Source organism: Coenobita brevimanus, chromosome 8 (genome assembly GCF_032717465.1).
Source record: "Coenobita brevimanus isolate Jiangsu-jjx chromosome 8, ASM3271746v2, whole genome shotgun sequence".
Classification (NCBI taxonomy): domain Eukaryota; kingdom Metazoa; phylum Arthropoda; class Malacostraca; order Decapoda; family Coenobitidae; genus Coenobita; species Coenobita brevimanus.
The window spans coordinates 9,979,521-10,004,124 of record NC_136961.1 but is presented as its reverse complement, the minus strand read 5'-3'; the positions used below and the strand labels follow the sequence as shown (position 1 = coordinate 10,004,124).

Here is a 24,604-nt window from a genome sequence, read left to right as displayed (position 1 = left end):
TTGTTTATCCAGGGAGGGGTCAGGGTCTTGATTCGAAAATTTTGATCCAGGGCTCAAAATTTTCCCTTGGGGAAGGGCGTGTTACGCTGTCCGCCTTTCCGTTCCCACGGATGCAGCCGTTACAGCTGGGCTAGGGGGATTATGCAGTATGTATCCGTGTCATTCGCGGAGTTTATATTAGCGAGTGCTACAAGTTCTTTTGTTTCTTTCGTTCCTGCCACTGAGGGCAATTTTATTTAATACCATGCTGAGAATGCATTTGATTATTTTGATTGTCTTATGTGAGCTACCAGTATATTTAATAATGTTTTGCTTGCATTAGAAGTACCAATTCATTGTAGAGAGAGAGAGGGGCACGAATTTAAGTTCCTTGTTAATTAATCTGATTCATGCGTTCGCGATTGACTGCACGAGCCTTGATCAGCCAGTCTCTTCTCAGCTAGCTTCCGTATCGTGCGTGTGTGCACACTCTCTCTCTCCCCAGTCATTTTTATGCCGAGCTGGCGTTTTCATTTAAGTTTATTTTATTCTTTTGTTGCTGACTGAGGGAAGTAGTTATTTTGTTTTTGTAACCGTGTTGTCTTTGGAGGGCCAGTTTGGCTCACCGTGGTCTTCTCGCTGCCTTTGTTAACGTTCCCCAACACACGTACATACACACACACACCCCTAACCCCTACACAGTTAATCCCATCTCTTTGCTCAAGGCTAGTGAGAACCATCGTGAGCTACTAACTGCGTTCCCCCTTGGACACGGGTTAAGTAGAAAGTCGTCACCACCGGAAGTAAGTGGGAGGTGTTCCTGTAGGCTGTCTCGGGCGGTATTACTTCCGGTAGTGACGATAGTAGGCTAGATCTATAGGTAGGCTGTTCCGTTTTATTACCAAAGTACAGAGTGTTGCGTTCTTAAATAAGTACTTTTCCGTTGCGCAGTTTTTCTCTAGTTTGCGGAGTGTCAGTGCCGGGGTCTGTGTTATTTTTGCAACGCAGTGGAGGCCGATCATCTAAGGCTGACTTGTTGTCTTTTTGTAATAGCCCCGGGCTGGCGCAAACCGTAACAATATACATATGCAACATGCACATATAGGCTACTATATATGATGTATTCATATATACAGATCTCTTTTCTTTATCTTTCGTTCAGAAAACGAATGAAACATAATATAAGGCTGACTTTAGCTGAACTCTCGTTTCGGGGAGAAAGCAGCCGTGACTCGGGACTTCTGGAGACCGTCAAATTAGCGTTTTTCCCTACGATTACATGAGCATCGGTGGTTCAGTGGTAGAATTCTAGCCTGCCACGCGGGAGGCCCGGGTTCGATTCCCGGCCGATGCACGTTTTGAGCCCAATGAGTTCAAGAATATGTCTGGAACAATCAGGTGGTGAAGGAGTCTGGGATGGAAGATAGGACTGGATATTTAGGAAGGACATAGTGGAACAGGATCCTATGTGTTGAAAGGTGGCTTCAGGTGGAATGAAGGCCTGTATGTTCAGCAAGGATTAAGTAGTAGTGTTATGACATGAAGGTGGCGTGGTATACAATACAGGATAGTTGGGAAAGTGTGTGCTGTCGGCTCGTTTGGCATTCAGTGGAGGAATCCATTCTCCAGTAGAAGGTAACAGTAAATTCACCCACAGGAAGAAGGGTCATCAATCCAAGCCTGTAGTGAATCCCGTCAATGCACGACAGTTATTCTGAAGCAGCAGAGACATAATCAGTTTTCTAGTAACAGCAAAAGAAGGGTTTTGGGTTAGTGAGGTCCAGAGAGTTAGGAGTGTTATAGCCGGTTAGATCGTGCCTATCAGAAATTTCAGCCCCATTTTAGACAAGTGACTGCTGTTTAAGGACAGAACAAGATAAAACAACATTTATACATCATTTCTTTTCCATTTCTTCAGTTAGCAACTGTTTTCACTGCCGATCTCCTGTAGAAAGTAATCATTCCTTATGATGTTGGCAATTTTGTGCCTGCCACTCCAGGAACTTAGATGTTTCGGAGGGTGGGGTGCGGCCTTGGATTGAGGACACATCTTTTGTCAATGACCTATTTTTTAATGCAAAATTGAAGGGAGCCAAAGCCAGGAGCCCGAATAAATTATACTCTCTCTCTCTCTCTCTCTCTCTCTCTCTCTCTCTCTCTCGAGAGAGAGAGAGAGAGAGAGAAATTTAAGATTAGTTCATTTTGAGATGCAGCATTGATGATGCAATAGACTAATATTGAGCCTAGGTAAGTTAACAGAGAATATGCAAGACTACCGGTATCGCTTAGCATTGAAGAAAGTCATGCAATAAAGTTATCAAGAAAATGTTAATAATTTTAATATTCGTATTCAACAGGTTCCCTCTACAAGAAGTAGACCTTTGTGTTGCAGGGGGAACTGAGACGGAGTGAAGGCCTGTATGTTTAAGGGGATAATGTTGCAGAATATTAAAGCTGTGCCGGAATTTTCGTCAGATGCAAAAGGCAACAACAACTGAAAATAATAGCTATATTAATTGTTCTATATTTAGGTACGAATTAGTGCACCGCACAGTTTTATGCAACTACTGGAGGTCCATCTATTCCTTCACGTGTGTTTAGGTTCATTTAGGTCCAGTTCAGGTCCTTCACATTCAGGTTCAGCTACACCCACTACCATGAGATGGGATTTAATTTTATATGAAATACGCCAATTCAGCTTCATTCATGGTACTTCTAGTTCATCCATGCCCTTGACATCAATTCCGTTTCAGCCAAGTCACTGTCAGTTCAGTTCCATTACTCTCGCTGGGTTTTTTTCTCACCAACACCTCAGCTCTCCTTCCCCTTCCCATCTTTTTTAACCTCTCATCTTCCTTTCGAAACCACCTTTCCCACTGTCTCCTTTTGTTTTTCTATCCCCCCCTTTCCCTTCCAAAGCCACCCCTGTCCAACAGTTCCTTCCCAGTCCCTCCCTGCTCCTTCCTCTCGCACTTTAGAATTTCTTTCACTGATGTATTCCCGACCTGCGTACTTAAATTGTCCGTCAAATACTCTATCATCCGGATCATTTTCCCCTCTTTAATTAGGTCACCCGAAAGCTGAAGAAAACTTATGGTCGATAAGAGGCATGATTTTTGGTTATGAAGAGAAACTAAACTTGACTCATGACTTCTAAAAGATAATATTTTCCATCACTGCATTAGCATCGATGGTTCAGCGGCAGAATTCTCCCTTCCCAAGCGGGAGGCCCTGGGTTGATTACCGGCCGATGCACGTTTTAAGCAAAACGAAGTCAAGAAATGATGTAGAGGGTGACTCACAGTGGACTTCATAATAAGGAAGGGCAATGTGGAGAGGAAACGTGTGTACTCCAGTGGGTCTTGTGTTTAATTCAAGACTTGTTTCTTCAGCAATCGTAAGGGGGCAGTGCAAAGCCTGACCCTTATTGAGACTGCCTACTCATGATGGGGAAGGTGACAGATTACACGATTGATTTGAGATAAGAGACCGAAGTTAATCCAGAATAAGCTGACTTATTAAACAACGTTGGAGAGAGGTCTGAGCGCTTGAGGTTGATCTTAAAAGAATTGAAGCACAGTTTAGGCAGTGCGATGAAATACCGAATCGACAGTCATCCATCGAATCGGCACCGAATCGGTACACAATCGGCTCATTTAATACGAAAATACTGTCATTATTATCACAGGATAGGTTTATATACACCTAAGTATCTGAATTCGGTTCAAATTATTGTGGTTAATTTAATTTATATGGTGATCAAGATTATAATATTTTGCAGTTAAGAGTGTCAATTCGGTAAATGACCGCCGATTCGGTATTTCGTCACAACCGTCTTAATCTCCTCCACCTACCTCACCCCTTACATCGTCCCACCTCCATCCTTACCTAGCCCATCTATTTATTTTCCTCCATTCCTTCCTTGCTCCTCCCTCTCTTCCTCGAGTACTTTATTTCCTGCTAGTCTTTCATCATTCATTAGTTTGGTTTTTTAAAATGTTTGGCACTGAGCTTTTTTTCTTTTTTTTTTAATTTAGGTTCTTTATTTACCATTGAGAACAATCCCCAACACTCTGGGAAACACTGTCCTTGAAGGCCAAGCACTGAATGGTGTATGAGAGCAGGAGGAAGAAAAATAAATCGATATCTTATTGCATAGAAGGTACAGAAGAAATTATCATTACAAGCACAGTAATAAACAAATCCATTCAATGGCACTTTCATGATACAAAGATGTTACAGTCAATATCATGACATGTTTTAAGATGAGTAAAGTTGTACATAGATACACACGTATGTACGTACTTATGCCGAGAGAGGCATATATGCACACATACATACACGTATACTGTAGGTATCAGTACATGTATGTATATAATCACGCACATGTAGCCATAGACATACTGAATGTACAGGATAGGTACGCATTTATAAATATATGGGCATGTGTACAGGCGTGCATATATATACATATGCAACATATACTATGTATGATGTATTCATATATACAGATCTTTTTTCTTCATTTTTCGTTTTTTTTTTTTTTTTTTTTTTTTTTTTTTTTTTTTTGTCTCCGACTCTGGGCATAGGCTTCACAGCCTGCTTTCAAGGCCCAGTAGTCCTCTTACATACCGCACACCTCTAGTTATCCTTTAACTGCAGAAAACGAATGAAACATAATATAGGGTTGACTTTAGCTGAACTCTTGGGGAGAAAGCAACCGTGATTCGGGACTTCTGGAGACCGTCATATTAGCGTTTTTCCCTACGATTTCATAAGCATCGGTGGTTCAGTGGTAGAATTCTCGCCTGCCACGCGGGAGGCCCGGGTTCGATTCCCGGCCGATGCACGTTTTGAACCCAATGAGTTCAAGAATATGTCTGGAACAATCAGGTGGTGAAGGAGTCTGGGATGGAAGAAAGGACTGGATATTTAGGAAGGACATAGTGGAACAGGATCCTATATGCTGAAAGGTGGCTTCAGGTCGAATGAAGGCCTGTATGTTCAGCAAGGATTAAGTGGTAGTGTTATGACATGAAGGTGGCGTGGTATGCAATAGCGTGGTATGCAATACAGGATAGTTGGAAAAGTGTGTGCTGTCGGCTCGTTTGGCATTCAGTGGAGGAATCCATTCCCCAGTAGAAGGTAGCATAGTAAATTCACCCACAGAAAGAAGGGTCATCAATCCAAGCCTGTAGTGAATCCCGTCAATGCACGACAGTTATTCTGAAGCAGCAGAGACATAATCAGTTTTCTAGTAAGAGCAAAAGAAGGGTTTTGGGTTAGTGAGGTCCAGAGAGTTAGGAGTGTTATAGCCGGTTAGACCGTGCCTAACAGAAATTTCAGCCCCATTTTAGACAAGTGCCTGCTATTTAAGGACAGAACAAGATAATACAACATTTATACATCATTTCTTTTCCATTTCTTCAGTTAGCAACTGTTTTTACTACCGATCTCCTGTAGGAAGTAATCATTCCATATGATGTGATGACAATTTTGTGCCTGTCACTCCAGGAACTTAGATGTTTCGGAGGGTGGGGTGCGGCCTTGGATTGAGGACACATCTTTTGTCAATGACCTTTTTAATGCAAATCTGAAGGGAGCCAAAGCCAGAAGCCCAAATAAATTATACTCTCAAGAGAGAGAGAGAGAGAGAGAAATTTAAGATCAGTTCATTTTGAGATGCAGCATTGATGATGCAATAGACCAATATTGAGCCTAGGTAAGTTGACAGAGAATATGCAAGACTACCGGTATCGCTTAGCATGGAAGAGAGCCATGCAATTCAGTTGTCAGGAAAATGTTAATAACTATAATATTCGTATTCAACAGGTTCCCTCTACAAGAAGTAGACCTTTGTCTTGCAGGGGGAACTGAGACAGAGTGAAGGCCTATATGTTTAGCCGGATAATGTTGCAGAATATTAAGCTGTGCCGGAATTACCGTCAGATGCAAAAGGCAACAACAACTGAAAATACTAGCTCTATTAATTGTTCTATATTTAGGTAAGAATTAGTTCACCGCTCAATTTTAGGCAACTACAGGAGGTCCATTTATTCCTTCTCGTCTGTTTAGGTTCATTTAGGTCCAGTTCAGGTCCTTCACATTCAGGTTCAGCTACACCCACTACCATGAGATGTGATTTAATTTTATATGAAATACGCCAATTCAGCTTCATTCATGGTACTTCTAGTTCATCCATGCCCTTGACATCAATTCCGTTTCAGCCACGTCAGTGTCAGTTCAGTTCCATTACTCTCCCTGGTTTTTTCTCACCAACACCTCAGCTCCCCTTCCCCTTCCCATCTTTTTTAACCTCTCATCTTCTTCTCGAAACCACCTTTCCCACTCTCTTCTTTTGTTTTCTATCCCTCCCTTTCCCTTCCAAAGCCACCCCTGTGCAACAGTTCCTTCCCAGTCCCTCCCTGCTCGTCCCTCTCGCACTTTAGTATTTCTTTCACTGATGTATTCCCGACCTGCTTACTTAAGTTGTCCGTCAAATACTCTATCATCCGGATCATTTTCCCCTCTTTAATTAGGTCACCCTAAAGCGAAGAAAACTTATGGTAGATAGGCATGATTTTTGGTTATGAGGAGAAAGTAAACTTGACTCATGACTTCTATAAGATAATCTTTTCCGTCACTACATTAGCATCGATGGTTCAGCGGCAGAATTATCCCTTCCCACTCGGGAGGCCCTGGGTTCATTACCGGCCGATGCACGTTTTAAGCAAAACGAAGTCATGAAATGATGTAGAGGATGAATCACAGTGGACTTCATAATAAGGAAGGGCAACGTGGAGAGGAAACGTGTTTACTCCAGTGGGGCTTGTGTTTAATTCAAGACCTGTTTGTTCAGCAAATGTAAGGGGGCAGTGTAAAGCCTGACCCGTATTGAGATTGCTTACTCATGATGGGGAAGGTGTCAGATTACATGACTGATTTGAGATAAGAGACCGAAGTTAAACCAGAATAAGCCGGCTTATTAAACAACGTTGTAGAGAGGTCTGAGGGCTTGAGGTTGATCTTAAAAGAAATGAAGCACAGTTTACAGTCCCACTTCAGCCTGCATTGAGTGCGGACGTTCTCTGCTCCTCCTGGCGCTTGCTTGTGTATTTTGAAGCTGTTTCTTTGTGTTCGGGTTTTTGATATAATCACCGGCTGCTGTGAGTGTGGGCTGAGTGCTTCGCTAGTGTTCTGTCGAGGCCATGCCTGGCCCGATGGAGTGTTCGAGGTCGGACGCTGGTTCACTCCTGGAAAATGATTTAGCCATGTTTGACGATGATGCCTCTCCAACCGTGAACCACTGGCCTGAACTGCCTGTGCCTACCACCTCACAGCCCCTTCAGTCTTTGACCACTCATCATGGGATACAGCCTTCCACCCCGTCCACTTCTAACAAGCGGCCTGTGGAGGACTCTCCTGACGGTGAATGTGTGCCCCCTGTCACCAACACTGCCAAAGGTGACTCATCTGTGCGTGACGTGCCTGTCTGTCTGCCTCCTCAGCTTCTTGCTGGTATTTCTCCCTCTTCCCACTCCCGGCCCTTGTCTCACCGCCCTGCATTTGCCCCGAGAGATGCCTACGTCAAGCTCTCCTTCAGTGGCGACCCTTCCATGGATACGAAGCTGCGATGATTGTCTTCGGTTAACAGGGCCTTCCAACTACAACGTGAGCAGGCAGAAGTCAAGATGGCTGCAGTCACCTCCCGGTTTGTCTACATTTCTAGACAAAGAGAGGACATCATTAACAGAGTCTTATCTGGTGAGTTTTTCTTGCTGCCACTCGTTCTTCAGGACTCACCGGAGAGGCCACGTAAGTACCCCAGCTACATCCTCACCCGTTTCCCTGTTGATGGTGACCCAAATCTTGCCAAGGGATATCCTGGAGTGTACTCTGCCCGTCGTTTCATGCAGGATGGTTCTCCCATTAACCGGATTGTTGTCGTCTGGAGTCTTCCCGACCCACCTCCATCAGTTATTAGTTTTGACTTCCTCCCATGTCGTCCACCGTGTGAGGTGCAGAAACTCCATAATGACCAGCCTTGGTGCTACAGATGCTGGGGCATGGGACACATTTCCTGGTACTGCTCTGCCTCGCCGAAGTGTGCCTGGTGTGCGGCTGGCCACGAATCCAGGACGTGTCCTGTCAAGGGTGAGCCGTCACGTCCTGCTGCCTCTGCATCCACCTCAGAGCCCCCACCTCCTTGGGACACGTCTCTGTGGAAGTGTCCGCACTGTTTTCAGCCAGGGTCAACGTGTGGCATGGTTGTGCTCGGCGCCAGGGCCCAGTTCGGGCCGTCACTCCCGGGCCACCCCCACCACCACCTCAGCCTGTTCCTCCCACCAGCACTGCCTCGGCTCCTGACCTGGCCCTCCGCAAGGCTGTTGCCTCCCTCATGGCACGATGTACGGCTCTCAAGGACCACTTTTCTGCTCTTGAAGCCAGGATTGACGGGCTGGTTGCAGCTCATGCCTCTTCGGATAACAAACTCTCCACCTTGGTTGAGGCTCAGCAGAGCATCATCTCCACTGTCACCACCCTCACCGACAAGATGGGTACTATTGCCTCTCACCTTGAAAAACTCTGTGAGTCATTCCCTTCTGGTTCGTTCTCTAACCCAGGTCGTTCGTCTGCCTCCTCTCTCCGGTCACCTTCTTTCAAGCATAAGGTTCGCTCCTGATTGCCAGCTAGATGTCATCTCCTGGAACGTCTGTGGTATCACCAATTATGCTAAGCTCGCTCAACTGAAGGCCTTTGTTTTTCGACACCACCCTAGTGTTATTTTTCTCCAGGAAGCGTTCCCAGGCCAGCCGATTGCCGCTGGGCAAGCTCCCCCCCTTACAGGTTATATTCCGTACATCCATCTGGTAAGGAATGGCCTGTTGACTTACATACACAGCTCCTTACCACACCGCCTTCTCCGCAACTCCACCGACCCTGACATAGCTTTCCAGCTCTTTGAGGTCACACTTGGGGATGGCGTGCTCCAGCTGTGTAATGTCTATTCCGCCCCTGCCAGACTCTCTCTTGAGGCTCTTCCTCCTCCTACAGTGCGTGGGGTGGTGTATATGGGAGATTTCAATGCTCGGCATCCTGACTTAGGTGATCGTTCTGGCTCTTACAATCATAATGGTCTTCATCTCATTTCTTACATCCGCAGGCATCACCTTGCACGCTGGGATACTGGCGACACCACTCACTCCCGGGGAGGCACTCTGGATCACGTCATCACGTCCGGCTTGATAGCGTCTTGGGTCCAATGCTCCTCAGTGCCAGCCTTATTCTCTGATCACATCGCACTTCGATTTCGTTATTCTCTGCATGCTGCTTCTACTGCTCCTGCTGCTCGTTTACGCATTACTGTGCCCACTAAGTATTGCCCGACTTACATATATATGGCCCAGATGGTACCTACTTTTAATCTTTCTTCACCTGACCAGTTATACTCTGATCTTGTCTCTGCCACTCATGATTTTTACAGGCAGTATGTCTCCCGCTCACATCTACAGCACCGCTGTACCGCCCACTCCTGGACGCTTGATGCACATATACAAGAGGCGAAGAAGGAGGCTGAACGTGATGGGCTCTTGTTTCAAGCCAACCCGAATCCTGGCACACTCCATCGTTATCAAACGTCCAGGGGTGCACTAGTCACACTGCAGGAGTGGGTCATTATTGAGTCCTGGCAGCGGTTTATGGACAGTATTAACCAACAGACAAGTGTGGCTTCCATGTGGCACGTCATCCGTCGAGTTGTCAAGAAGACACCCGCCACTACTCGCCATCACACTCCCCCTGTCTACTCCCAAAACCTTGTCGACCCCTGGTCGGAACAGTCTACCCCAGCAAGTCTTCCCAACCACATACAAGATGCACTCTCTTCCTGTGCTCCTGCCCGTCAGCTTCGTTTGATGTCTGCTTTGGTGCAGGATGATGATGATGATGCAGAGGAGATAACTGAGTCGGAGCTGCGTCGTGCTCTCTCTCGAGGTAAGGCTTCATCCCCGGGTGATGACGGTATCACCTATGCTGTGCTACGTCTGCTGCAACAAGTTCCTGGTAAGCCTTTACTTAAATTGTACAATCTTTGTTTCAGAGACGGTTGTGTACCACGAGCCTGGACCAGCAGTACAATTGTCCCCATCCCCAAGCCTGGCATGGCGAAGTTCAGGCCGATTTCCCTTACTTCTTGTTTCTGCAAGGTGATGGAGAGGATCTTACTCAACCGTCTCATGTACAGGCTTCAGGACTGCCTTTCTCCACATCTGTATGGTTTCCTTCCTCAGCGCAGCACGCACCATTGCCTCGTTGACTTGTATTCTCATCTCTCCTGGGACAGTGTGGTGGCCTTCGTCGACCTTCAGAGTGCCTTCGATATTGCTAACAGAGACATCATTTTGGATCAACTTGTCGACTTTGGGATAAAGGGTAATCTCTTGCGGTGGATTCAGGGCTATCTCAGTAACAGGACCTCTCGCGTGTTTTTCAGTGGTGTGTACAGTCCTCGACGCAGTTTTCATCTTGGCACGCCACAAGGGGGTGTTCTTAGCCCATTTTTGTTTAATGTACTGATGCATCGGTTGCTCACTTCTCTCCCTAATATTCCTGGAACTACAATTACTTGCTATGCTGATGATATTTGTGTTCACTCTTCATTGCCAAGGGATCTCCAGTGGTTTCTTGACTCTTTCTATGTGGCTTCCTCTCACTGTGGCATTATTCTTTCCCCAGATAAGAGCAGAATATTCTCCTGCCGTCCTCCTCAAGCTCTGCCTGACTTCACCATCGAAGGGACTGTCATTCCCTTGTGTTTCCAGTACCGCTACCTGGGGGCACCTGTTAAGATCTCGGCTGTTCCCCCCGCCAGGTACCAGGGCCATCCCTTCGTCCGTGACCTGTTGGATCACCTCCAGCGCCGACTCGCACCACTTCAGTGGCTCACCAACAACTCTTCGGGAATCTCCATCCATGTGGCCAGGACAGTCTGTATTACTTTCATTCGCTCTGTTGTTGACTATCTCTCCCCTGCCTTGATTCAGCTTTCTAGGACTGCTCTGGAGCCTTTAGAAAAATTTCAGAATAGAGCAATGAGAGTAATTCTTGGCTATCCCATGTCTACCAGGAGAGTGAACATGCAGCGTGAGCTGGGGCTTCCACCTTTAATAGAAAGAATTTATTCTAATGTCACTCACCTCACTGTCAAGTGCCTCCATTGCCCACAATTTTCGCCCCACTACTCTCAGTTAGTCAGGACTTCTCTGAGACCAAACTCCCCCGTTCCTCCTATTCTGCGCGGTGGACGTGCTCTTATTAAATCCGTTTCCTCTATGCTCTGCAGCCTTAATTTGGATGTTCTTGTTGCAGAAGTACCCCCAACCCCCCCACCCTGGGTGTTGCCTATGCCAGAGGTGAGCTTCACTCCCACCTCCAGGTCTGACCCACCTTATCTACAGCTGCAGCTGGCTCTGGAACACGTGGCGACAGTGACGTCCTCTATCACAGCTCCATATCACCTCTATACTGACGGGTCACTGCAATCGGATGGTGCTGCTGGTGGTGCTGTCTACTCGCCTGACTTGGAACCACCCCCAGGGGGTTGGGTTGGCCGACGTCTCTGTGATCACTCCAGCTCCACACTGTGTGAACTGTCTGCCATTCTGGATGCTGTTAGCCTTGTCTGCCAACGGGGAGTAAATGCTGTCATCATATGCGACTCCAAGCCTGCCCTTCAGTCCCTATCCAGTGTTCGGCCAACACAATCTACAGTTGTTCAACTGATCTTATCTTTTCTGGCTTTACTGCTTCATTGTAACTTGACTGTCATATTTATATGGGTGCCATCTCATGTTGGCTTACGCCACAATGCCACAGTTGACAGACTCGCGAAGGAAGCCTGCCGTTTGCCTCCTCGTGGTGATGGTCGCCCTCTCTCCCTGACTTGTTACCTCTCCAGAGTTCGCACCGTTGCTTTCCTCCCTGTGCAATGCCACAGAGATGCAGAGAGGCCCTGCAGTGTGTCCATCAACCATTACGAGCCTGTCTGCTGCCTCAAATATTCCTACCGTCACCGGGGTCTCATGGTTCGGAGGCACAATGTTGTCTCTGCTCGTCTGCGGCTGGGCTACCAGAAACAGTGGCAGGTCGCTGGGTTGGAAGGGGACCCTCCCTTCGCTGAGTGTCGCTTGTGCCACTCGCCTCGCTCCGACACTATAGAGCATTATTGCCTGGAGTGCCCTACCGTTCGACACCTGCTGCCCCAGGGCCAGCCACTTGATGTGGTGTGTCGACACTTATTAAACCACGAAGTTTTAGAAGAACTCTTGGTGCGTCACCCTCGTTTTGGCGGGTTTAAGTAGCTCACTGTGCCCTGTGTGGCATATACCTCCATGTATTGTCCCTACATGTTCATGAGTTTTGTCTTTATTTGTGTGTGTGTGTGTGTGTATATATATATATATATATATATATATATATATATATATATATATATATATATATTGTAACATAGCCTATGATTTCATCATCCTTTGTGTAATTCTAACGTACAGTATGCTGCATGTTTGATCACGAGCGTGTTCACTCACTCCCCCCCTCCTCCCTTATAGCAGAGTAAGTCGTTCTTTCTGTTGTTCAGAGCAGGATTGTCAACTCTTTGTCCCCTCTGGCTTCATTTGCACGTCCTTCTTACAAGTTGTATCAAGCTCTGCCTGCCCCTATATAATGAGCTCAGTCTCTGCATTAATTGCCACTTAGATCTACTCCTCATTTTGCTCACATCTCTGTCCTCCTCTGTACAGTTGTTATTATTGTGAGTGCTCAGGAAGTCTCCAGCCATCTAACTGCTGTGTAATTTGAGTATGAGTGTTATTACACTTTGTTCTTGTACTGTATAGCATAAGGTGTTAATTTGTAGGCCTAGTGAGGTTTTTGTGATTAATGTGAAGTTTGGATGTCAGTCATTGGTAATAATAGTTTGTATCTGTAATAATTTATCTTGCATTAACTGAGCATTATCCAGTGTATTCTCATTTTATCAGGGCTGACTTAGATAAATTTACTCTTGCTAATTTCGTGTTAATAGAGGCTATTGCACTTAACCATATATTTAACCTGTTTTTTGCCATTACATTATCCTTATGAGTCCTGAATGTTTTGTTGTTAGTTTGAGCATTAAACTTTAACTTGTAATTTTACCTAACTCCATTGTTTTGAACCTGGAACTTTGCGGGACAGTTTTCTCTGTTCCGTACCATAAATTTGGCGACCTCTTATCAGGATATTCAGGATATTATCATAAGGATATTGCTTGATATTTTGTGACTGTGATTTATTCATGATGTATACTATTACTATGCTTTGATGAAGCCAAAGATTTTTTGTCAAATGTGCAAACAGTGTGTGATGTAGAAAACAGAACAAAGAATGAACTTAAGCTTGTTGCTCAACAATTGGGAATTGCTGTTCGCTGTCATCATTCTAAAGATCAAATTGTTGACATGATTAATGAAAGCTTGTTTAATGTAACTCCTCCAAATGAGCAAACGCAGATTGAATTAGTTAAGTTACAGCTAGCCCTGCAGGAGGCTCGTGTTAAGGAGGCTGAATTTCAGGCAAATGCTAGGGAGGCTGAGTTTCAGTCACGTGCTAAGGAGGCTGAGTATTCAGGAGGCAAAAATTGAAATTGCTAGGATTCAGGCAGACCATGAGTATCGCATGAAACAAGGTGGAACTGGATCATCTAGCACTGATGATTTTGATGTGGCTAAAAATGTTAAACTTGTCCCTCCTTTTAATGAATCTGATTTAACAAAGTATTTTCAGTTGTTTGAGAGGGTAGCTACAGGTTTTAATTGGCCAAAAAAGTATTGGCCAGTACTCCTTCAAACTGTTCTCACCGGTAAAGCTCAAGTAACTTATGCATCTTTGCCTCAGGATCAATCTGATAATTATGATGTAGTTAAGAGCTTGATTCTTAAGGCCTATGAGCTTGTTCCTGAAGCCTATAGAGTAAAATTTAGGACAACTTATAAACAAGTTAAGCAATCCCATGTTGAATATGCAAAAATCAAAGAAGATCTGTTAGAGCAGTGGTTAAATTCTAAGAATGTGGGTTCTGATTTTGACATATTTAAGCAGATGATTTTGCTGGAGGATTTCAAAAGGTGTATTAGTAAAGATGTAAGCCTATATCTTGATGAGAGAAGAATAGATAATTTGTCTGATGCTGCAGTTTTAGCTGATGAATATGTTCTCAATCACAAGAGATATTCTAAAGAAAAAGGGAAAGCTGAGAGTAAGTACGTTGCCTCTACTCAGAGTACAGGTAGCAGGAAAGAGAATAAAGATGATGTTTCTCAGGAAGTAAATACCAGCTTCACCTCTAGATTCAGAAAAGTAAATGTACTTATTGTAGTAAGCTTGGTCATACTACGGAGAAATGTTTCAGGAGACAGCGTGATGTGAACAAAAAGGAGTCTTTAAATATTCAGTCAATTGGTCTAGTGTCCACCCTCGAGAGTTCCCAGAATTCCTTAACTGAGTTAAGTGAACCTGCTTTGAGGGGTAAATTAAATTCTCATGATGGAGCTCCTCTTTTGGGCAGTAACGTGGGTGACACTCTCAAGAGTTCATGTGCTAATTTCCTGTCTGATGGTTTTGTCAGTCCTCTGGACAGTAATGACAGGAAATCAGTTAAAATATATCGTGATACAGGTGCTTGCCAATCCTTTATGCTGACCAGTGTTCTAGGCTCTAATGTTAATTCCTCTGATGAAACTGTAATCTTACAAGGTGTAGGGAATAATTACTTCTCTGTCCCTCTGTGCAGAGTGAATTTAGAGTCTGGCTTTGTTAATGGTTCTGTTATGGTTGAGTTGGTTGAGACACTCCCAATGTCAGGTGTAACTTTCTTACTTGGAAATGATATTGGTGAAAGTCAAGTGTGTCCAGCTCCTCAGTTGTCTAGTGAGCCAGTGGCTGTGTCCCAGGATTGTGATGTCCCTGATGTGTTCCCTGCATGTGCTGTCACTAGGGCTAAGTCTAAAGTTACTGGTGACTTAGAGGATAATGATGATGATGATGATGTTATCCTAGCTGACACTTTTCTTGCTAATTTGGACCACTCACCAGATGAGGCAGTACTGCGTAGTGTTGATAATTTGTCTCGTCAAGAGTTGGTTGAGTTGCAGGTAGCTGACCCTGGGTTGAAAGGTCTAGCTAACTCTGCTTGCAGTGAGGAAGAGTCAGCTGGTGCTTCTGCTTGTTATTATATAAAGTCAGGAGTACTTATGAGGAAGTGGAGACCCCCATCAGCATCAGCCGACTATGAATGGGAGGTTGTACATCAAGTTGTCATCCCTCGTGTTTGTAGGCAGGATATCATTAGAGTGGCTCATGATTCTAGTTTGGCAGGACACCTTGGAGTGAGGAAGACTGTGGCACGCATTTTGAAACACTTCTACTGGCCAGGTATCTTCAGGGATGTTTCCTGGTATTGTAAGTCTTGTCACACATGTCAAGTTGTGGGGAAGTGTAATCAGACCGAAAAGGTTGCACCTCTAGTTCCCATTCCTCCTTTTGAGGCGCCATTCACCCGTGTGTTGGTGGATATTGTGGGCCCTCTTCCTAAGACTTCTTTAGGATTTTCTTATGTGTTGACCCTGATTGATATGGCTACTCGTTATCCTGAAGCCATTCCACTTAGAAATATCTCAGCAAAGAACGTGGTTAAGGAAATGCTAGGGTTCTTCACAAAGTTTGGTCTGCCCAAGGAGGTACAGTCAGACCGGGGAAGTAATTTCATGTCAAATGTTTTCAAGCAGTCTCTGAAAGAGTTGGGCATCACCCAGATCACGTCTTCAGCTTACCATCCCCAGACCCAAGGAGCGTTGGAGAGATATCATCAAACACTCAAATCGATGCTCAAGAAATACTGTTTGGAACATCAGAAAGACTGGGATAAAGGTCTTCCATTTGTTGTATTTGCCGCAAGAGAATCTCCAAATGAATCACTGGGCTTCTCACCTTTTGAACTACTGTTTGGCCATGAAGTAAGAGGACCCCTTAAGCTACTCAAGGAATGCTGGCTGTCGGAGGAAGATGACGTCAACCTGCTGGAGTACATGATGAAGTTCAAAGAACGGCTGTCCACTGCTTTACAGCTGGCGAGAGAGAATTTAGGAGCTGCTCAGGAGAAGATGAAGACTTGGTATGATAAGAAGTCCAGGTTACGCCACTTTCAGCCAGGAGATCAGGTTTTGATTCTGCTGCCGGTGCATGGGCAACCTCTTCAAGCCAAGTTTAGTGGTCCTTATTTCGTGGAGAAGAAACTCAGTGATGTCAACTATGTCATCGCCACACCAGATCGTAGAAAGAACAAGCAACTTTGTCACATCAACATGCTAAAGTTATATCACAGGCGGGACGAAAATAACCCAGTCTGCACTGTAGCTGTTCCACCCGAGTCTGCAAGTGAAGTTCTCCCATGCAGCATGAGCCTGAGTGATAGTTTGGGGAAGAATCCTGATGTCAAGAATGATCTCCAGACTAAGCTTTCTCATCTACCTCCCGAGGAAAGGCAGGAGTTTTCGGCATTACTGCAGGAGTACCCGCAAGTGTTCCGTGCCACTCCAGGAAGAACCACTGTGTTGATGCATGATGTCGATGTTGGAGACGCAAAGCCAATTAAACTGCCTCCTTACCGTGTGAACCCAGTGAAAGTTCCTCTCATCCAGAAGGAGCTTGGCTACCTGTTGGACCACAAGATGATTGAGCTCTGTCAGAGCGAGTCGAGTTCTCCTGTCACTCTAGTCCCTAAGCCAGGTGGATCACAGCGGCTTTGCATTGACTACAGACGTGTTATTCAGATAACCAAAACAGACACTTACCCTCTCCCTCGTGTGGAAGATTGCATAGACAAGATCGGAAAGGCTAGGTACATAAGTAAGTTTGATTTGTTAAAGGGATACTGGCAAGTACCTATGACTGAACGTGCTAGGGAGATCTCATGTTTTGTAACACTAGGAAAGACGTTTCCATGTTCTGTAATGCCATATGGTACGAAGAATGCACCAGCCACATTTCAGAAGCTCATGAATATTGTAACAGAGGGTTTGCCAGGGTGTGTTGTTTATATTGATGATGTATTAATCTTCAGTGACAACTGGAAAGATCACCTATGACATGTCAGTAAATTTCTTGAGCGTTTGGTTCAGGCTAATCTTGTAGCTAATTTATCAAAGTGTGAGTTTGGTCAAGCTAAAGTTCAGTACCTTGGGTACGTAATTGGTGATGGACATGTTGCACCACCAGCAGCTAAGGTGCAGGTTATAAGTGATCTTCCCAGACCTAAAAGTAGGAAAGAGCTACAAAGATTTTTGGGAATGGTAGGTTATTACAGGAGATTTGTTCTTAACTTTTCAATTCTTGTATCACCACTTACAGACCTACTGAAAAAGGGAGTTAAATTTGTCTGGACCGATAACTGTGAATCCTCTTTCAGCAAACTTAAAGCTATCCTATTAAGTCAGCCAGTGCTCGCTACTCCAAATTTTGCTAAGCCTTTTAAGATGGCTGTTGACGCAAGTGATACAGGAGCTGGGGCTGTTTTGCTGCAAGAGGATGATCAGGGTATTGAACACCCTGTATCTTATTACAGTAAGAAGTTCACTCCACCTCAAAAGAACTACTCAACTATTGAGAAAGAGCTTTTGGCCTTGATTTTGGGTTTACAGCATTTTTCATTTTATTTGTGTTCTGGTTTTGACCCCATAGTCATTTATACCGATCATAACCCACTGAAATTCCTTAGTAAGTTTAAAGATAAAAATCAGAGATTGACAAGATGGAGTCTACTTCTTCAGGAGTATTCATTAGACATAGAACATGTCAAGGGGAAAGAAAATGTTATTGCAGATTGCTTATCTAGACTTTAGACAGATTGTTTTAGAGTAATAAGAAATTTCCTTTGTAAATTTCTTTTTCTTTGTGGGGAGGTGTTACATAGCCTATGATTTCATCATCCTTTGTGTAATTCTAACGTACAGTATGCTGCATGTTTGATCACGAACGTGTTCAACCTCACTCCCCCCCTCCTCCCTTATAATAGAGTAAGTTGTTCTTTCTGTTGTTCAGAGCAGGATTGTCAACTCTTTGTCCCCTCTGGCTTCATTTGCGCGTCCTTCTTACAAGTTGTATCAAGCTCTGCCGGCCCCTATATAATGAGCTCAGTCTCTGCATTAATTGCCACTTAGATCTACTCCTCATTTTGCTCACATCTCTGTCCTCCTCTGTACAGTTGTTATTATTGTGAGTGCTCAGGAAGTCTCCAGCCATCTAACTGCTGTGTAATTTGAGTATAAGTGTTATTACATTTTGTTCTTGTACTGTATAGCATAAGGTGTTAATTTGTAGGCCTAGTGAGGTTTTTGTGATTAATGTGAAGTTCGGATGCCAGTCATTGGTAATAATAGTTTGTATATGTAATAATTTATCTTACATTAACTGAGCATTATCCAGTGTCTAATTTTATCAGGGCTGACTTAGATAAATTTACTCTTGCTAAGTTCGTGTTAATAGAGGCTATTGCAGTTAACCATATATTTAACCTGTTTTTTGCCATTACATTATCCTTATGAGTCCTGAATGTTTTGTTGTTAGTTTCAGCATTAAACTTTAACTTGTAATTTTACCTAACTCTTTTGTTTTCAACCTGAAACTTTGCGGGACAGTTTTCTCTGTTCCGTAACAATATCTATCTATCTATCTATCTATCTATATATATATATATATATATATATATATATATATATATATATATGTGTGTGTGTGTGTGTGTGTGTGTGTGTATATATGGATATGTGTATATGTGTATATATGTGTATGTGTATGTATGGATATGTATACATATGTCCATAGCTGTTTTCGAGGATTCCATATGTATCATGTTTCACATGTACTGTCTGACGCTGTTGCGTAATAAATAAAATAAATAATAACAATAAGCACAGTTTAGCCGGTGCGAAGAAATACCGAATCGACTGTCATTCATCGAATCGGCACCGAATCAATACAGAATCGGCGCATTTAATACGAAAATATTGTCATTATCATCACAGGATAGGTTTATATACACCTAAGTATCTGAATCCGGGTCAAATTATTGCGATTAATTTAATTTACATGGTGATAAAGATTATAATATTTTGCAATTAAGAGTGTCAATTTGGTAAATGACCGCCGATTCGGTATTTCGTCACAACCGTCTTAACCTCCTCCACCTACCTCACCCCTTACATCTCCCCACCTCCATCCTTACCTAGCCCATCCATTTATTTTCCTCCATCCCTTCCTTGCTCCTCCCTCTCTTCCTCGAGTACTTTATTTCCTGCTGGTCTTTCATGATTCATTAGTTTGTTTTTTTCAAATATTTGGCTCTGAGAGCTTTTTTTTTTTTTTTCCCTTAAATTTAGGTTCTTTATTTACCATTCAGAACAATCCCCAACACTCTGGGAAACACTGTCGTTGAAGGCCAAGCACTGAAGGGTGTATGAGAGCAGGAGGAAGAAAAATAAATCGATATCTTATTGCATAGGTGGTATAGAAGAAATTATCATTACAAGCACAATAATAAACAAATCCATTCAATGGCACTTTCATGATACAAAGATGTTACAGTCAATATCATGACATGTTTTAAGATGAGTAAAGTTGTACATAGATACACACGTATGTACGTACTTATGCAGAGAGAGGCATATATGCACACATACATACACGTATACTGTAGGTATCAATACATGTATGTATATATTCACGCACATGTAGCCATAGACATAATGAATGTACAGGATAGGTACGCATTTATAAATATATGGGCATGTGTACAGGCGTGCATATATATACATATCCAACATGCACATATACTATATATGATGTATTCATATATACAGATCTCTTTTCTTCATCTTTCGTTTAGTTATCTCTTAACTGCAGAAAACGAATGAAACATAATATAGGGCTGACTTTAGCTGAACTCTCGTTTCGGGGAGAAAGCAACCGTGACTCGGGACTTCAGGACACCGTCAAATAAGCATTTTTCACTACGATTTCATGAGAACGGTATTTCAGTGGTAGAATTCTCGCCTGCCACGCGGGAGGCCCGGGTTCGAAACCCGGCCGATGCACGTTTTGAACCCAATGCGTTCAAGAATATGTCTGGAACAATCAGGTGGTGAAGGAGTCTGGGATGGAAGAAAGGACTGGATATTTAGGAAGGACATAGTGGAACAGGATCCTATGTGCTGAAAGGTGGCTTTAGGTGGAATGAAGGCCTGTATGTTCAGTAAAGGATTAAGTGGTAGTGTTATGACATGAAGGTGGCGTGGTATGCAATACAGGATAGGTGGGAAAGTGTGTGCTGTCGGCTCGTTTGGCATTCAGTGGAGGAATCCATTCCCCAGTAGCAGGTAACATAGTAAATTCACTCACAGAAAGAAGGGTCATCAATGCAAGCCTGTAGTGAATCCCGTCAATGCACGACAGTTATTCCGAAGCAGCAGAGACAAAATCAGTTTTCTAGTAACATGAAAAGAAGAGTTTTGGGTTAGTGAGGTCCAGAGAGTTAGGAGTGTTATAGCCGGTTAGATCGTGCCTAACAGAAATTTCAGCCCCATTTTAGACAAGTGCCTGCTATTTAAGGACAGAACAAGATAATACAACATTTATACATCATTTCTTTTCCATTTCTTCAGTTAGCAACTGTTTTTACTACCGATCTCCTGTAGGAAGTAATCATTCCATATGATGTGATGACAATTTTGTGCCTGTCACTCCAGGATCTTAGATGTTTCGGAGGGTGGGGTGCGGCCTTGAATTGAGGACACATCTTTTGTCAATGACCTAATTTTTATGCAAAACTGAAGGGAGCCAAAGCCAGGAGCCCGAATAAATTATACTCTCAAGAAAGAGAGAGAGAGAGAGAGAGAGAGAGAGAGAGAGAGAGAGAGAGAGAGAGAGAAATTTAAGATCAGTTCATTTTGAGATGCAGCATTGATGATGCAATAGACCAATATTCAGCCTAGGTAAGTTGACAGAGAATATGCAAGACTACCGGTATCGCTTAGCATTGAAGAAAGTCATGCAATTCAGTTGTCAAGAAAATGTTAATGATTATAATATTCGTATTCAACAGGTTCCCTCTACAAGAAGTAGACCTTTGCCTTGCAGGGGGAACTGAGACGGAGTGAAGGCCTATATGTTTAGCCGGATAATGTTGCTGTATATTAAAGCTGTGCCGGAATTACCGTCAGATGCAAAAGGCAACAACTGAAATTACTAGCTATATTAACTGTTCTATATTTAGGTACGAATTAGTCCACCGCTCAATTTTAGGCAACTACAGGTGGTCCATCTATTAATTCACGTGTGTTTAGGTTCATTTAGTTCCAGTTCAGGTCCTTCACATTCAGGTTCAGCTACACCCACTACCATGAGATGTGATTTAATTTTATATGAAATACGCCAATTCAGCTTCATTCATGGTACTTCTAGTTCATCCATGCTCTTGACATCAATTCCGTTTCAGCCACGTCAGTGTCAGTTCAGTTCTATTACTCTCCCTGGTTTTTTCTCACCAACACCTCAGCTCCCCTTCCCTTTCCCATCTTTTTTAACCTCTCATCTTCCTTTCGAAACCACCTTTCCCACTCTCTCCTTTTGTTTTTGTATCCCCTCCTTTCCCTTCCAAAGCCACCCCTGTCCAACAGTTCCTTCCCAGTCCCTCCCTGCTCCTCCCTCTCGCACTTTAGTATTTCTTTCACTGATGTATTCCCGACCTACTTACTTAAGTTGTCCGTCAAATATTCTATCATCCGGATCATTTTCCCCTCTTTAATTAGGTCACCAGAAAGCTGAAGAAAACTAATGGTAGATAAGAGGCATGATTTTTGGTTATGAGGAGAAACTAAACTTGACTCATGACTTCTAAAAGATAATCTTTTAAATCACTGCATTAGCATCGATGGTTCAGCGGCAGAATTCTCCCTTCCCACGCGGGAGACCCTGAGTTGATTCCCGGCCGATGCACGTTTTAAGCAAAACGAAGTCAAGAAATGATGTAGAGGATGAATCACAGTGGACTTCATAATAAGGAAGGGCAACGTGGAGGGGAAACGTGTGTACTCCAGTGGGGCTTGTGTTTAATTCAAGACTTGTTTGTTCAGCAAATGTAAGGGGGCAGTGTAAAGCCTGACCCGTATTGAGACTGCTTACTCATGATGGGGAAGGTGACAGATTACATGACTGATTTGAGATAAGAGACCGAAGTTAAACCAGAATTAGCTGGCTTATTAAACAACGTTGGAGAGAGGTCTGAGGACTTGAGGTTGATCTTAAAAGAAATGAAACACTGTTTAGCCGGTGCGAAGAAATACCGAATCGACAGTCATCCATCGAATCGGCACCAAATCGGTATAGAATCGGCGCATTTAATACGAAAATATTGTCATTTTTATCACAGGATAGGTTTATTTACACCTAAGTATCTGAATTCGAGTCAAATTATTGCAGTTAATTTAGTTTATATGGTGATAAAGATTATAATATTTTGCAATTAAGAGTGCCAATTTGGTAAATGACCGCCGATTCTGTATTTCGTCACAACCGTCTTAACCTCCTCCACCTACCTCACCCCTTACATCGTCCCACCTCCATCCTTACCTAGCCCATCCATTTATTTTCCTCCATCCCTTCCTTGCTCCTCCCTCTCTTCCTCGAGTACTTTATTTCCTGCTGGTCTTTCATCATTCATTAGTTTGTTTTTTTCAAATGTTTGGCTCTGAGACCTTTTTTTTTTTTTTTTTTCTTAAATTTAGGTTCTTTATTTACGATTCAGAGCAATCCCCAACACTCTGGGAAACACTGTCCTTGAAGGCCAAGCACTGAAGGGTGTATGAGAGCAGGAGGAAGAAAAATAAATCGATATCTTATTGCATAGAAGGTATAGAAGAAATAATCATTACAAGCACAATAATAAACAAATCCATTCAATGGCACTTTCATGATACAAAGATGTTACAGTCAATATCATGACATGTTTTAAGATGAGTAAAGTTGTACATAGATACACACCTATGTACGTACTTATGCAGAGAGAGGCATATATGCACACATACATACACGTATACTGTAGGTATCAATACATGTATGTATATATTCACGCACATGTAGCCATAGACGTATTGAATGTACAGGATAAGTACGCATTTATAAATATATGGGCATGTGAACAGGAGTGCATATATATACATATCCAACATGCACATATACTGTATATGATGTATTGATATATACAGATCTCTTATCTTCATCTTTCGTTTAGTTATCCCTTAACTGCAGAAAACGAATGAAACATAATATAGGGCTGACTTTAGCTGAACTCTCGTTTCGGGGAGAAAGCAACCGTGACTCGGGACTTCTGGAGACCGTCAAATTAGCGTTTTTCCCTACGGTTTCATGAGCATCGGTGGTTCAGTGATAGAATTCTCGCCTGCCACGCGGGAGGCCCCGGTTCGATTCCCGGCCGATGCACGTTTTGAACCCAATGAGTTCAAGATTATGTCATGAACAGTCAGGTGGTGAAGGAGTCTGGGATGGAAGAAAGGACTGGATATTTAGGAAGGACATAGTGGAACAGGATCCTGTGTGCTGAAAGGTGGCTTCAGGTGGAATGAAGGCCTGTATGTTCAGCAAGGATTAAGTAGTAGTGTTATTACATGAAGGTGGCGTGGTATGCAATACAGGATTGTTGGGAAAGTGTGTGCTGTCGGCTCGTTTAGCATTCAGTGGAGGAATCCATTCTCCAGTAGAAGGTAACATAGTAAATTCACCCACAGAAAGAAGGGTCATCAATCCAAGCCTGTAGTGAATCCCGTCAATGCACGACAGTTATTCTGAAGAAGCAGACACATAATCAGTTTTCTAGTAACAGGAAAAGAAGGGTTTTGGGTTAGTGAGGTCCAGAGAGTTAGGAGTGTTATAGCCGGTTAGATCGTGCCTAAGAGAAATTTCAGCCCCATTTTAGACAAGTGCCTGCTATTTAAGGACAGAACAAGATAATACAACATTTATACATCATTTCTTTTCCATTTCTTCAGTTAGCAACTGTTTTTACTACCGATCTCCTGTAGGAAGTAATCATTCCATATGATGTGTTGGCAATTTTGTGCCTGCCACTCCAGGAACTTAGATGTTTCGGAGGGTGGGGTGTGGAATTGGATTGAGGACACATCTTTTGTCAATGACCTAATTTTTAATGCAAAACTGAAGGAAGCCAAAGACAGGAGCCCGAATAAATTATACTCTCAAGAAAGAGAGAGAGAGAGAGAGAGAGAGAGAGAGAGAGAGAGAGAGAAATTTAAGATCAGTTCATTTTGAGATGCAGCATTGATGATGCAATAGACCAATATTCAGCCTAGGTAAGTTGACAGAGAATATGCAAGACTACCGGTATCGCTTAGCATTGAAGAAAGTCATGCAATTCAGTTGTCAAGAAAATGTTAATGATTATAATATTCGTATTCAACAGGTTCCCTCTACAAGAAGTAGACCTTTGCCTTGCAGGGGG

The 24,604-nt window shown here is 43.4% G+C and overlaps 3 non-coding genes across 3 annotated transcripts; all 3 read left to right on the top strand.

Annotated features, from left to right (window-relative positions):
• The first annotated feature begins 1,262 nt into the window (after positions 1-1,262).
• Positions 1,263-1,333, top strand: TRNAG-GCC (transfer RNA glycine (anticodon GCC)). Its single transcript has one exon. It is a non-coding gene; the product is annotated as a tRNA-Gly (tRNA).
• A 3,424-nt stretch (positions 1,334-4,757) lies between these two features.
• TRNAG-GCC (transfer RNA glycine (anticodon GCC)) lies at positions 4,758-4,828 on the top strand. Its single transcript has one exon. It is a non-coding gene; the product is annotated as a tRNA-Gly (tRNA).
• Positions 4,829-23,497: 18,669 nt separating this feature from the next.
• TRNAG-GCC (transfer RNA glycine (anticodon GCC)) lies at positions 23,498-23,568 on the top strand. The gene has a single exon. It is a non-coding gene; the product is annotated as a tRNA-Gly (tRNA).
• The last annotated feature ends 1,036 nt before the right edge of the window (positions 23,569-24,604 follow it).